The sequence below is a fragment of the Podarcis gaigeae genome (assembly GCF_964106915.1).
Source record: "Podarcis gaigeae genome assembly, chromosome: 1".
In the NCBI taxonomy this organism is placed as follows: Eukaryota; Metazoa; Chordata; class Lepidosauria; order Squamata; family Lacertidae; genus Podarcis; species Podarcis gaigeae.
In genome coordinates this window covers 61,353,944-61,368,049 of record NC_139678.1, presented here as the reverse complement: position 1 = coordinate 61,368,049, position 14,106 = coordinate 61,353,944, and the positions used below count along the sequence as shown (strand labels likewise).

Here is a 14,106-nt window from a genome sequence, read left to right as displayed (position 1 = left end):
GGGACACATGCCAGTGCTGGATGGGGCCAGAGACAAGAGTGGTTAGTTTATTCACATGCAGTAGGTTAGTTTCTTCACATGTACTCTCTATCCAGGCAAGCAATAGGCATTATTGGAGTTTGATAACATATTCCAGCCACATCAAAATACTTGGCATGTAAAGCAGGGCCCAGAAGGGGTGTAACCTGGGAAGAATTCCAAGGGCCAGTTAGGCAACCCTGGTCTGCACTGGTAGCAGCTCTCCAGGATTTCAAGTAGGGCACTTTACCAGCTGTGTCTAGAGATGCTAGGGATTGAACCAGGGACCTTCAGATTGCTAAGCAGATGCTCTTGCCATGGAGCTACAGCCATTCCAGCTAAATAATTCCATCACTTATTTCTGGCAAAGTGGTATGTTTGGGTTGCGTGTAAAATGCACACATGCATAAATTTTATAGGTTAGTAAATTCATTAATTTCTTATTAATGTAAATGGTTTAGGTTGGAACAATTGATTTCTCTTGGGCTTTAATTGGATATGATCAATCGTGAATCGCAAGTGGAACAACAAGGTCATTCATCAGCTGCTTAATGTTGTAATGGGCTATGCTTGCCCTTTCAGCTGAGAAAAGATGGAGAGCCCTAAGGGAATGAGATTTAAATTATCGTGCTGCTGACAATTAAATGTGTGTACTGCTGTCTCTTACAGCCTCATTAGTCTTAATACTGGGGTGAAAGCTGCTGAGTTCAGAACAGGTCCATAATACGTTATGAGAGCTTTGTAATTTTATTCTGCGTTTTTAGAAGTTGAATCTCCCTTATGCTTATCATGTAACAACTACAGGGAAGATAAAAAGCAAATCCATGATGCACCAAAACAACTGGTATAAACTGATGGTTTGGGCTGGCTTACTTTTATGGCACCATATCTACTTTGAACTCTGCATGTATGTGCTTTAAACCTGCAAACAGAACAGTGAAGAAGTGACATCCCACTATCCTATCCATATTGGAGATAAGAATAGATTAATACCAAAGCAAAACTGTTGGGCTGTTTCCACTACAGGACAGAGCAGGCAGAATCACATACATTCCTTCTCTGCAGCCATAGATGCAAGCACATATTATTTCCATTGGTAGGAAAGTTCCTCTTTACCAGATCATTTCTCCCCCTTTGGGGCAGGAATCAGACTCCTGGCAGGGCTAAAGTCTACATACCTTAGAAGCCTCTCCTTTTCTCCATACCTCCCACATTCTGCTTGTGTTTCCTGATGAATCTCTCCCCTGGACTATCATCATAGCTGCAGTTGGCCAAACCATCATGAAGGAAGCTGCTTTGCACATGGCATGGGACATGCGATTTATTTCTAACTAAAGTGCCTAAAATCTAGACACTGTAAAAAAATAGAATGCAATGGAATCTCTCTTAGCAAGCCTACAATCTTAAATAAAACCAGACACAGGAGGGTGCAGAAAGCAAGAAGGAATGAAGGAGAACAGGTTGCCAATAGTTTGACCACAATAAGAGTGCAAAAATAACATTGAGATGTTAACAAACAGCATTCCTTTAGGGAAGTGGCTGGGCTAAGGATGTTCCAGTGTAACTAGAGAGAGAGCTGAGGACATCCTCTCGTGCATCAATTGCAAGCAGAGGGAGCATGGTATCCACGTGAGAGAACAATTCTGGGTTGCCTATTTTCCAAGTCTGACATGACATACCAGTTTGGGAAAATAGTGGATTATTCTAGTGGTATGCAAATAGGGATTCGCAAAGTGTGGTCTGTGGACCACAAGTGGGCCATGTTTTTCATTCAGGTGGTCCACAATGAGAGTTTTGTAGAGGAGCTATGTGCAGGTAAAGGATGGGGGAGCACAGTAACTGTTCCATCGTTCTTGGATGCCTGGAAGGTGAGTGGAAAGTGGAAAGAACTGGAAGTGGCAGAGAGAGGAGGCTCATGCATCCTCAGGAATAAAACCACAGCTGGCTGCATGACACTAGAAGGTGTCAAGCAGGAAGGAAAGGCTGACAAGAGGAGAAAGTCAATACATACTCAAGCATCTTGCACAGTGCAGTACAATGGCTAAACAGGCAGAAAAATCATCATGTGGTCCACCAAGTCTCTCAGCAATTGTCATGTGGTCGGGGGGGGGGCGGGATCACTGATGTAGAGGTACCTATTTATCAACTTGCATTGGTGTGCTTTCAAACTGCTAGGTTGGCAGGTGCTGAGACAGAGTAACGGGAGCTCACCCCGTTGTGCAGATTCAAACCGCTGACCTTCTGATCAGCAAACCCAAGAGGCTCAGTGGTTTAGACCACAGTGCCACCCGCTCCCCTGGAGTGGCCATCTACTCCCCAGACAATAAGACCTCCCTCTCTGCCTCACTGATGTGCTTGCTCCAAAGGAAAGCAGAGCAATACATTTGGTACCAGCTTGGCTGCAGGAGTTGCCAGAAGGAGACGTATAAGGCACCATCCAAGCGTGTTAGGGACTCCACTCTGGATTCATGTAGGGTTTACTCCTGAGCCTTTTCTTCCCCCAAAGATGCCCAACAGGACAGTGCTATAAACTATTTTAAAATGTTATTGCTTCTTCAAGCAATTGCAGCTTGATGAGGATGGGGGGTAAAGTGAATAACTAAACTTCAATGCAAGACTGCAGCAGCATCATTTTTATTAAGACCATAAGAAAATCCCTGCTGGCTCAGGCCAGAGGTCCATGTAGTCCAGCATCCTGTTCTCACAGTGGGCAAGCAGATGCCTGTGCAAAACCAGCAAGCCAAACCTGACCTCTCCCTGCTTGTGATTCCCAGGAACTGGTATTTATTCTCGGAGGCTGCAATCTTAGATCAATTTTCCTGGGACTAAGCCCCATTTAACTCCATGGGATTTATTTCTAAGTACCCATGTACAGAACTGCACTGTAATTTGATCACAATCTGGTTGCTGGATTTAAGAGAGGCGGTGTTGCTCCATACTGTGACAGCTATGTGTTAACCTTCTCCCAGAATAAGAACTGATGGCATGGCTTAGATCATTAGGAGAATAATGTGACAGGCACCAAGCACATTGTTGGAATGATGAGATAGGTTTAGGTGTAGGAATGGCCAATTTGCTGGAAGTGCATGAGATGTCTTGCAAGTCAGTATAGATAGGGATGCATCTGGATTTACTATAATAGCCAAAGCAAATGGCAAGCGTGCCTCTTTTATTAATTGCAAGAGAGGAACACACTGGATCCTGTGCATGACACCAGCAAATTGGTCCCAGTAGTATCTGTTATTTTACTCTGTCATTATAGCCTCTAGCAAAGACACTATATTTGAGCAGTGTATGGTATCTGCAACCTATTAAGGATGCTGTTCCCTTATTTTATAGTTTAGTTCCATGAATACACTTCTCCAGCAGAAGATCATTTACCGCTGAAACTTTGGAACACAGAATTTTTAAAGTGCAATTACTTTTGGTTTATGAGCCAGCTGTTGTGGGGTGGGGGAAGGGAAAAGATTAGGTTGTTTTTGTTTTTCAATTTACATTAACCCTGCAGTTCATCCTATACGACTTGCTCTTTCAGCACCAAGAGGAATTGAATTTAGATTTACAATGTGTAACCTATTAATATATGTGCAGGGCATAATCTCCTAATGCTCACATATATTTTTAGTTGTGTGTGATGGTTTTAAGAATCTTGACTTTAATGGTAGCGAAGTGTAGTATTAAACCCTTTATTTTTGTGAGGCCATGCAATTTATATTTAGGGTCCCCCCCCCACTCCCCAATCCGTTACTTTGCTGTGATGGATTGATGTGAATTGCACGCAAAGCCGCAAGTCCTTTATTTAAAATATTTTAATTTAATATCTAAGTGAACCATGTGCCATGGAATATGAATGCTTTAGTTTAAGGATGATGTGTATCATGAAAAATTACAACCCACTCTATTTATACATATGTAAGTCTAAAAGATACTAAAGTCTCAAAACTATATCTGCTCAGGCCCCAGATGCAGTTAACCATGCAGTATAGCAATATAAATTATGCTTTAGAACCGTAGCTCAGTTGTAGAGCATATGCTTTCCATCTCTGGGTAGCGTTGGGAGAGTCCTACTGGAAACTCTGGAGAGTCGCAGCTTGTCAGTGATAACGCTGAGCCAGATGGACTAAATGGCCTGATTCAGTATCAGGTAACAATCTGTGTTCCATTGCTTATGTTGATTCTATGGCATAGTTATTCCTATACATTTTAACCAAATTCTATGTCGATACCATTGCATCATTGTAACTGTACCACTTGTGTATTGCCAGAAGCCATATGGGAACTTTCATCCAATCAGTAACTTGTTTCCAAACAATGATGTGGGACTGTTTGTTTCATAATCTTCTGCACCCAACTCAAATTTCCACAGGAGAAGTTGAACGTTTGAAACTTGCATGCATTAAGTGACTGCTTGTGATAATTTTTAGGGCTCTGTGAATACCTCCAAGAATGAAGCAAAGCTTTTTTCAATGCCACCAGTGCTATGCAGTAGGCACAGATATGTTGGGTCTGTGTTTGGGCATATTCATCCTGAGAGATGTTTCATTGGAGCATTGGAGAGGACACCTGGGAGAGATCCTGTCAAGAGCATAAATAGGAGTATTGACTGTGTCAGGTGAATAATCCTCCAGGGTATTCAAGAATCCATGAGATTCCCTAAGTCTCTGAGGGCAGGCCAGCTAAACAGTCCCTCATCCCTGCAGTGGGGTGCCACTATTGTCAAACAAAACCTTATCAGGCAATGGTTTATTCTTGACAACAATGGAGTACAGCCTTCACACCCTGTGACAAGAACAAGATCAAAGTTGGGCCTTTGATGTACTGAAACAGCTCCATGGTTGTTATGGAGACACAGGGAGATGTGTCATTGCAAATTGCTTGACCATTTCATTGTGGGGATCCTGGTTACATTTGCCTCTGAGGAATTCTGAGTATAAATGTTGGAGAAGTTCTAGTGTGCACTTCTGGAATTATCTCATCTTTGATCACTATGAGAGGTCCATTCTTTTTTGTTTCCAAGTCTTTTCCTCGTCAACTTAGTCCATTACTTGGGAACAAATGCATCTGGTAGCAAGGTCCATGAGCTTTCTGCTTGTAAGTTAGAGATTTCTCATGTGGAGAAAGCTCTTCCTCTGCAAATTTGGTTTACCCTCAGAAGCAAAATGTCCCCTGCCATCCCACTGATCTGAAAGACAACATTTGGTTTGGACTAGGTGACCCTCAGGGTCCCTTCCAACTCTACAGTTCGTTGATTCTATAAAGCATTTGATGGCTTTGTTCAGCATTGGCCTAGAAACAACTGCTCAAATTATCACAGCCCCTGAAGATGCTGTCGGATGTCAGATGTTAATACCAGGGGTAACAGTTGAATCATTCAGTTATAGTTCTTTGAACTTACTGGATCGTGGTTTCCTACGCATTTAGTGCTGGAGATTTTACTGTGAATCTTGCAGAATTTGTAGAAACAATGTGTTGCTGTACTTCACAGTAGAATTCCTAAAAGCTTGCAATCTCTTGATAATTCGGATGGGAAAGAACTCCAGCCTGTGGGCAGATGCAGTCCTTGAAGATTCCCACCTTGAGATCTGGCAGGATTCTTCCTGGGGGAAAAGAGTGGGAACACAACATGCTTTACAAAGCTGAAAACTCACACCGTATCTCAAGTGCTGTTTGTTGCCTTGAGCCCCATAATTTCATCCAATGTTGAATGTGAAATGATGGCAGCCTATAACTATTAAAAAGGGGTGGGGAATAGATACCTTATATGTATGTATACATCATTAAAATTACGGGAGAATATGCACAGACCCGTAAATCTCGCCTCAGCCAGGTCTCTATTCTTCTGGCTCCGTTTTGTTGAAAAGTAATTAACTTTACATCACGGCAGTAGAAAATAGTAGCTTTTCAGCTACAATGAAATGTTTAAATCAGAAAGATTTATGAGGCCCTGGGAATTAGTGGCACATTATGGCGCTGAACTGAAAGGGTGACCTGCCCTGAAGGAATATAGAGAGGTAATAATGGTCTGGTCTCATCTGTCAAAGAAGTGTAGCAGACATTTCATATATATTCATTTCACCGGTCATCGCAAACCTGTACATGGAACACTTTGAAACCAATGCTTTAGACAAGTCAGAACACAAACCCAAACTTTGGCTCAGATATGTTGACGACACCTTTGTAATTTGGCCACACGGGAAGGAAAAACTGGATAGCTTCCTCACACATCTCAACAACTTACACCCCAAAATACAATTCACTATGGAAATAGAAGCCAACAACCAACTTCCCTTCCTTGACGTCCTAATCTACAAAAAACCTGATGGCTCCCTAGGACACACTATCTACCGGAAAAAAACACACACCAACCGCTACTTACATGCACAATCACACCACCACCCTGCACAAATAAACTCCGTAGCCAAGACTCTCATCTCCAGAACCAAACGCCTGGCTGACAAAGACCACTTGACAACTGAGTTACAGAATCTCTCAAATGTGTTAATTGCCAATGGATACCAGCAAAACAGGATTACGAAGCTAATCCAAAAGGAAACACCCCCCAAAAACCAAGACACAGAAGAAAACAATGGCATGGCCCTCCTTCCTTATATCAAGGGCACTACAGATAAAATTAGCAAAATCCTCCATAAACACAATATCAAAACAGCCTTTTGCACCAACCAAAAAATAGCCAATATCCTCAGAAACCCCAAGGATAAAATCCAGTTGGAAAACCAAGGGATCTATGAAATACCCTGCAAAGTCTGCCCAGCCACGTACATTGGACAAACAAACAGACGAATAAATGCACGTATCGCAGAACACAAGAATGCCGTCAAAAAAGAAGAAAAAACTTCCTCTCTTTTCCAACACATGAAAGAAACAGGACACGAAATTAATTTTGCAGATTCCAAATTGCTCTTTAACACGGAACATCACCACAAGAGAATAATCATGGAAGCCATCGAGATAGAGAAACACCCTCACAACATGAACAAGCGTGACGACACATCCCGCTTGCCAGACATCTGGAAATTAGCCCTCCCCACAAAAACTGACACCAGATCCAGAGGCACACAGAACGCCAACACCAATCAACCACACCAGACCCAAACCCAGACCCTCTCCACAGATGAATTACTGACACCATCCAGTAGCCAATCCATGGTGGCACCTCCGGATGCTGCACCCCCCTGCAATCCCTACACAGATCTGGCTGACACAAGCCACAAAACCACAGCTCGCCCCTATACACGAAGCCAAGCCAAAGCACAACTAAGTGCAATACAGCCATCTTCTCAGGAAAACTCTTCACAAAGTTCAAGAGGTCAAGACACAAAGACTTTAGCAACTAATCCACACCTAATGACCCACCTAAGTGGTACTCAGGATATCACTCAAGAAATCACTCAAGGTATCTCTCAAGTAATTAAGGAACAAAAGAAGAAAAGGCACACTAGCCTGGGAACTTCCTCTCTGCCCAGAACATTGGAGGCTAGACACCACACCCCCTCTACAGTATTTATAGGAACTCAAACATTGAGATCCCGCTCTGTTCCAGTAACAAGAAGCCGAAAGCACCAGCCTGAAGATGACGAGTGAGACCTCGTCGAAACGTCGCCTAGACACCCCAACTTTTACACGGGAAGACACCCGAGGACACCAAAACCTGCATATATATATATATATATATATATATATATATATATATATATATATATTATTTAAATTTTCAGAATAGAACAACATATGAATAGCAAAAGATATGCAGTGTGTGGTGCTGTTGGCAATATGATACAGCCCTGTTGATGTCATATTACATTTCTGGCTTATTTTGTGAGTTGCCTGTTACCATTCCAGATTGGAGAACACAGGAAAAACAGTCTTTGGAAATCTCTACACAGTTCAGATTCCATGGCTTTCCTGTTATTGTTTGACTTATTTATATATACTCTGGATACCTAATTGTTGTTAATGTGTCTGCATGTCCTCCCCTGCTCCCCACCTTCAGTATCCAAAAAATGAGAGCAAGTTTCTCCAATAAGGGCATTTGCCACAATTTAGCATATCACTGAACTAGTTTTGCTCCTGTTAAATCCTGCCAAAAGTGACCCGCTTGCAGCCACCAACATATGTCCTCTCAAGATTTTCTGTAGAAAGATCAACAGTGCCTGCTGCAGTGCTTTAATAATATTTTTGCCACACCTGTATTAAGATAGCCAACAAGGATCACTTTTTAGGTCTATAGATATTTTGTAGGTCAACAGATCCGAAGTGTAAATCTTCCAGTGTATCTTGAGGCTGCCAAATATTGAGCTTCTGATAGCGCTCGTCAGCCTGTTGTCATCTTCCGATGGCAGACTTTGTCCAATATTGTTCCTTTTGCTCATGATGAAGTTATGAAATGAGCTAGCTGACCAGCCTATCTTAGTAAAGTACAGCAGTATCATGCGCACGGCTATTTAATGACTGCACTGTTACACATTTCCTGCTATATTTTATTAGCTTGAAGGTGCTGCACATTCTAGTTTGTAAGGTTATGATTTTCAGATTTGTTTTGTCACACTGCATCTGATATTGGTTTTGTAATATAATTATAAACAGATTAGATTTTTTATCTGTCTATTGGTTTTCAGTGCTTTTATTGCTTTTTCTTTACTCCCACTGTGTCACTATTTGAGACAAGCAACACAATTCCCTCCTCTAGTGTTCCTATGCAGTTTTGTACGCCATCTTCAAAGGGTGTGTGCATGTATGTAATACTTAGGGAGAGGATGAGTGTCTCCAAAAGCCCCCAGGGGTCCCATATACAATCAGTACCAATCATCCCAAATAGATGGCACAACATTGAGAATTGTATCCAGTTAATCAGAGTAGGCCTACTGAAATCAATGAACCAAACATGCCCAGTAATTCCAGTGGGTCTACTCTGAGTAGGATTATCTTTGGATATAACAATTATTTTACTATTACATATTTAGTGCCAAATTGTTAGAGATTTTGTTTAATCCCTAACAAAATACCACCCATAATCCTTTCCTATCTGTCAAGAGTGTGTGCATATCTTGAGGAAGGCAATTTTTATATTCCTTTTTAAAAAGAAAAATCTTTGGCCTGTTTCACTTGTGTACTCAGCAATTAAGACATTTCCTTTTTGCGGTTATTTGACCATGTATTCCATAGTTGATTACCTTCTGATTAAAAAGCTTAAATTTGGCCTTTGATACATCTGAACAGTTTCAAAGACATGATGATTATGGATTTCAGTGGCAGAGAAAATTACTTTATCATAATGTCTGGAGCTTGAAACTGAGGAAATGTAATTACTTGTGGGAGCTTTAGGGATAACACAGCTTCAACTACCTACAAAACTGCTCACATGCTGTCCTCTAGAGAGAGAAGTTCAGGGAATTGTATATTCTCACAACTCCAGATGGCATAATTTTCCTCTTAAATTGCAGTTTTGTGGATTTGAGGTTTGCTTATGGCTTACATAACATGGGTGATAATAGCATAAAAACACTCTTTTCTGGTTGTGTTTACACACACACACACACACACACACACACACAAATAATGATTGACCATAAGCAACTTGGAGGACCCAGGAGTCACAGTGTTCAGTTCTCCATGTCATCTGTTGGGAGAGCCAGAGAATCTCCCTATGCCATGTAATGGCTTAGAGAAATAGGGCAGATCCGAACCATACATTTAAAGCTCATGGCTCCCCTCAAAAAATCTTGGGAACTGTAGTTTGCTAAGGATCTTGGAAATTGTATCTCTGAGGGGAAACGTGCTTCAAATGTGCACAGGATGTGCTTTAAATGTATGGTGTCTATACAGTGGGACAAGTCATACAATGTAGCATGGCATTTCCTTACCCCCTTGCCTTTCTTTAACTTGGATTTGTCCTTTATTAGACTACTATATATTAGAGACCTGTTTTGTATTGGTTTATTCTTTGACTTGCATAGGCATACTCTTCCCCACACACTTCTAATTCTTGTTTGAGCATGTTGTATAATGGTATACATGGATTAGGTCTAGCTACAGAAAATGTTAAGGCTGAAAACCATTTCCAGATTGCTTGATTCCAAGCAATATTCAAGGTAGCACTTTATCTGAAAACATAATGAAGGACAATTCTATTCATACTTGATGACTGATTGGAGGTTTGCAATAGTAATGCCTTTTCAGCTAGAGAACAGAGAGCCTATCTGTTGAAGGATTTCTTCTCGTAAAGAGTTGCATTTTTGAGAGTTTGTATAATATCACCCTCCTAATTGAGTATCATAAACCTGTATGAAGGTTGCTCTTTGTTATCAAGTTCCAAAAGCTTTCATAATCTTGTGCCCCTCTAGCATTTTGCTTACAAGGTCCTCCGGGCAGACAATTAAATGGTCTTGTATAACGAAGGTTCTAAACCGCAACTTCTTACACTTAATTTATACAGTACGTAGAACAGAAATACCTTCTCACTGTGTCTGCAGTTTTGTATAATGTTACTTTTAAATTCATTATCCATGCTTTGAATATTTGCGACCAATGCTATGCAGTGCTATACTAAACACAGCCATTGTGATTAATGTATACACTAAAACTAAAACAAATCTCTCTATTGTGTACCAAAAAAAGTCAAGTTATTTATATTTTCTTTGTTGGAAGCTGTCTTGTAAAGGTTTAACCTTAAAGGCACCCTCAGAATATGATAAATAAACAAATAATGCCTTCAAGGTATCACAAATATAATTCTTGTTATATGTGCCCCATTGTCCCATACCCCCAAACAATGAGCAATCCTGGGTTAGCACTATGGGATTGGGTTTCCTTTGAATGGGAGAGTGATGCATTGAAACATATGGGATCTTTGGAGGGGAGACAAAGGGTTAACACCCCCCTGCCAGGTTTGCAATTCAGATCAGCTATTTGCGAGGTATGGCTGTGTAGATCTGCACATAAGGATGGAGTTGCATGATTAGCCTATCCAAAGCTAAGACTCCAGCTAAATGCATCACTCTCCATCTGCCTACCACCAAGTTCAAATTTTTAAAAAAATGCTTTTATCCTGTTGTCATCTTCAGATAACTAGATGGCGTCACAATATCTTCAGTCCCCCTCCCCTTTATTTATTTAGGTTGCAATGACAGAAGAAATTCCCAACCACCAAGGCACATTTCTGTTCTTTTGCTAAAGTCTTTGGCATGGCTAACCCTACCACAAGGCAGTTGCTTCAGGTGCCTAATGCTGAAAGGCAAGGGGTGGACAGAGCTGTGTTTGCCATGTGGCCTGCCCGGTGCCCCCTAAGCTGAGTTCTTGGCCTCAAAAGCATTGGGGCAAGCTCCTCTACTGCCAGTGGCAAAGTAAGAGTCCTCTGCCCACCTGGTTTCTTTTAGATACAGGTAGGTAGCCGTGTTTGACCAAACTGTGGGAGGCAGTGGAGGACAGAGGTGCCTGGCGTTCTCTGGTCCATGGGGTCACGAAGAGTCGGACACGACTAAACGACTAAACAACAACAACAACAACAAGGTAGCTGTGTGGTCTGCCATAGTCAAAACAAAATAAAAAAATTTCTTCCAGTAGCACCTTAGAGACCAACTATTTTTGTTACTGGTATGAGTTTCGTGTGCATGCACACTTCTTCAGATAATATGAGGAAGGAGCATGCCTGTGAATATTTGTTGATGGAAATCCCAACTGGGGAGAGGGTTGTTGCATTCAGATCTGGTTTGTGGGCTTCCAATGGACACTGGCTTGGTTGCTGTGAGAACAGGGGACTGGATTGTATGGGCCTTTGGCCTGATCAAGCAGAGTTCTTCCTACATTCTCACAAAGTTCTCTGGGTGGTTTACATTATGGTGCCCATTCTGTAGAAATCTACTAATGTGTAAGCAACTCGAATTTTAGCCTAGCACCTCATTGAGAGCAAAGTGTGGGTCTCAACTGAATACCTAAAGCATGGATTCTCAGCTAACCTGAAATGAGAGATTTTAAAAATAGTAAGAGGTGTTTCACAAAATATATTTCACTCTCTCCATGTTGTGGAAAATAAATTTATTCTGGAAAACTTTTCCCCAATGCCTGTTTAGGGCACCTGCATGTGCTCTTCCCTTTATGCCAATGTCATGGAACTCATATTTATGATACATTTCCTTAATAAATAAAGCAAAACAGGTGCTACAAACCAGTACTTTGATAGTGTGGTTTTATTACTGTTCCGATAAAACCAAGAATGTTAGCAAGCAGATGAGCTCCTTTATCTTTATGGAACCGTGAAAGTGATATCGACTGATTTCAAACTGCTGGGAAGAATATATTACCTTGGTCCTTAAAGCAGCTAACTTTTTTATTTCACCAAAGAGACAGCATATGAAAAAATTCTTAAATCTCCAGCCATTAAAAAAAACAACCTAACTTGTATATATTGAACTATTACCATGTCATGTCTGTAAATCATGAGGATGTTATAGCAAGTGTGCATTATATTAGCTCCTATGTTATCAAATTGCTCCCTCCTTTGCTAGCATTTAGGATTATCGCGCCCCTTGCCATCATACTTCAGCAGTGTGGGAGCCCCTTCCCTGTGGTGATCGAATGCCATTGCAATAAGCATCACTGCATGGGTGGAGCAAATCACATCAGTCCTTCCTTGAAGCTTCATACTCGCCTCTTTTTATATAACAACATGTGGAAGTGTAAAGTGTCCTTTGGCAGAGATAAACTTGCAAAGGCTTGCAGGTGGAATTCCTTCCTATTACAGCCTACCAAAGGATTCAGAATTTGCCACTCTAGATGTTACCAACATTTATAACCTGTGTATTCAGGTTTTGCTGTAGGTAAAGTCCAGAATGAGATTATGAATTAATCCTGGGGATTTATTCATTTAGACTGGCTTCCCAAAAGTCTCAAATAATTTTAGAACACATTAAAACATCAAAATAATCTAGAATAAAACAAGGCTGTGTTTTAATTTGTGTAAGCTGCCTTGAGTCCCAGTCTGGGAAAAAGGCAGAAAGAAAGAAAGAAAGAAAGAAAGAAAGAAAGAAAGAAAGATTTAACACATTTATTTATCACTTGCAGAATGTAGGCCATGTAGTGGGATCAAAACAGCATTTAAAATCTTCACGGTTGTTTTCCAATCACACTTTCATGGAACCAAGTTCTGTTGAACTTCATGGGACTTCCTTCTGATTGCAAATGTTCCATAAACATTGCACTCAAAGAGGTTCACAACAAAGGCATGATCAAACAAAAATACATCACTGTCTGTGACACAGTTCAAAGCAGTTTCATAATAAAAATGCACAATCAAATTATATCAATGTATTAAGAAGTCAGAATTCAAAATGAAGCAGGGCAGTGGTATGGCAACAGCAGTGTGAAAGCTTTTAAATAGCTGCAGAGAAAGGTGGGACCAGCGTTCAGCCTTAGGTGTTTGCAGGAACAAGATATTCCATCCCCTCTAGCCTAACTTTTAAGCAGAATGTGGCAAAGCTCTCTGAGGTCTCTCTACAGAAGCTGACAATGGTCTCTCTACAGAAGGTGACAATGGTCTGAAGTTCATACTCATTTGTTGTGGAGCCTCAAGGGGAGTTCTGAGACAGGGCATACTAATGCAGATTGTCTCTGTAATGCAATAAAGCACAGATTGCTGAAATGGAAGAATCACAAAAGGCCAATCAATGCCTAGCATTCCCCTGGAAACCTCCATCATGAATTCCAAATCTAGAGGGTGCTTCACAAATATTGCTGTCTTTAATGGAAACCATAAAAGCTACTTAGAGATGATACTGTATGAGAGACATGCTTTCAAAGATCTTCATATATCAGCCATCTATTTTCACTTCTTTGATGCTTAAAGCACAGTTGTACAGCTGTTGCTTACTTAAAGAACAGCACAGATAGGAACAATGGAAGATTTTTCTATACATGCAATTTCTTTGTAAAGAATTCATTCCCTTTCCAGGTGCACAGACAATAGATGTTGCCAATGAATCATATGAAAAAAAGCAGTGTGCAGGGAACTGATCCTGAACATTGTGCAATGAAAGAAAAGAAAAAATCTGAGATGGAAAAATTGAGAGCATTCCT

General features: G+C 40.9%; 1 long non-coding RNA gene across 1 annotated transcript in view; it reads left to right on the top strand.

The window, feature by feature from the left end:
- Nucleotides 1–14,106, top strand: part of LOC310851363 — a 690,313-nt gene that overhangs the window by 507,799 nt on the left and 168,408 nt on the right. The window lies entirely within an intron of this gene.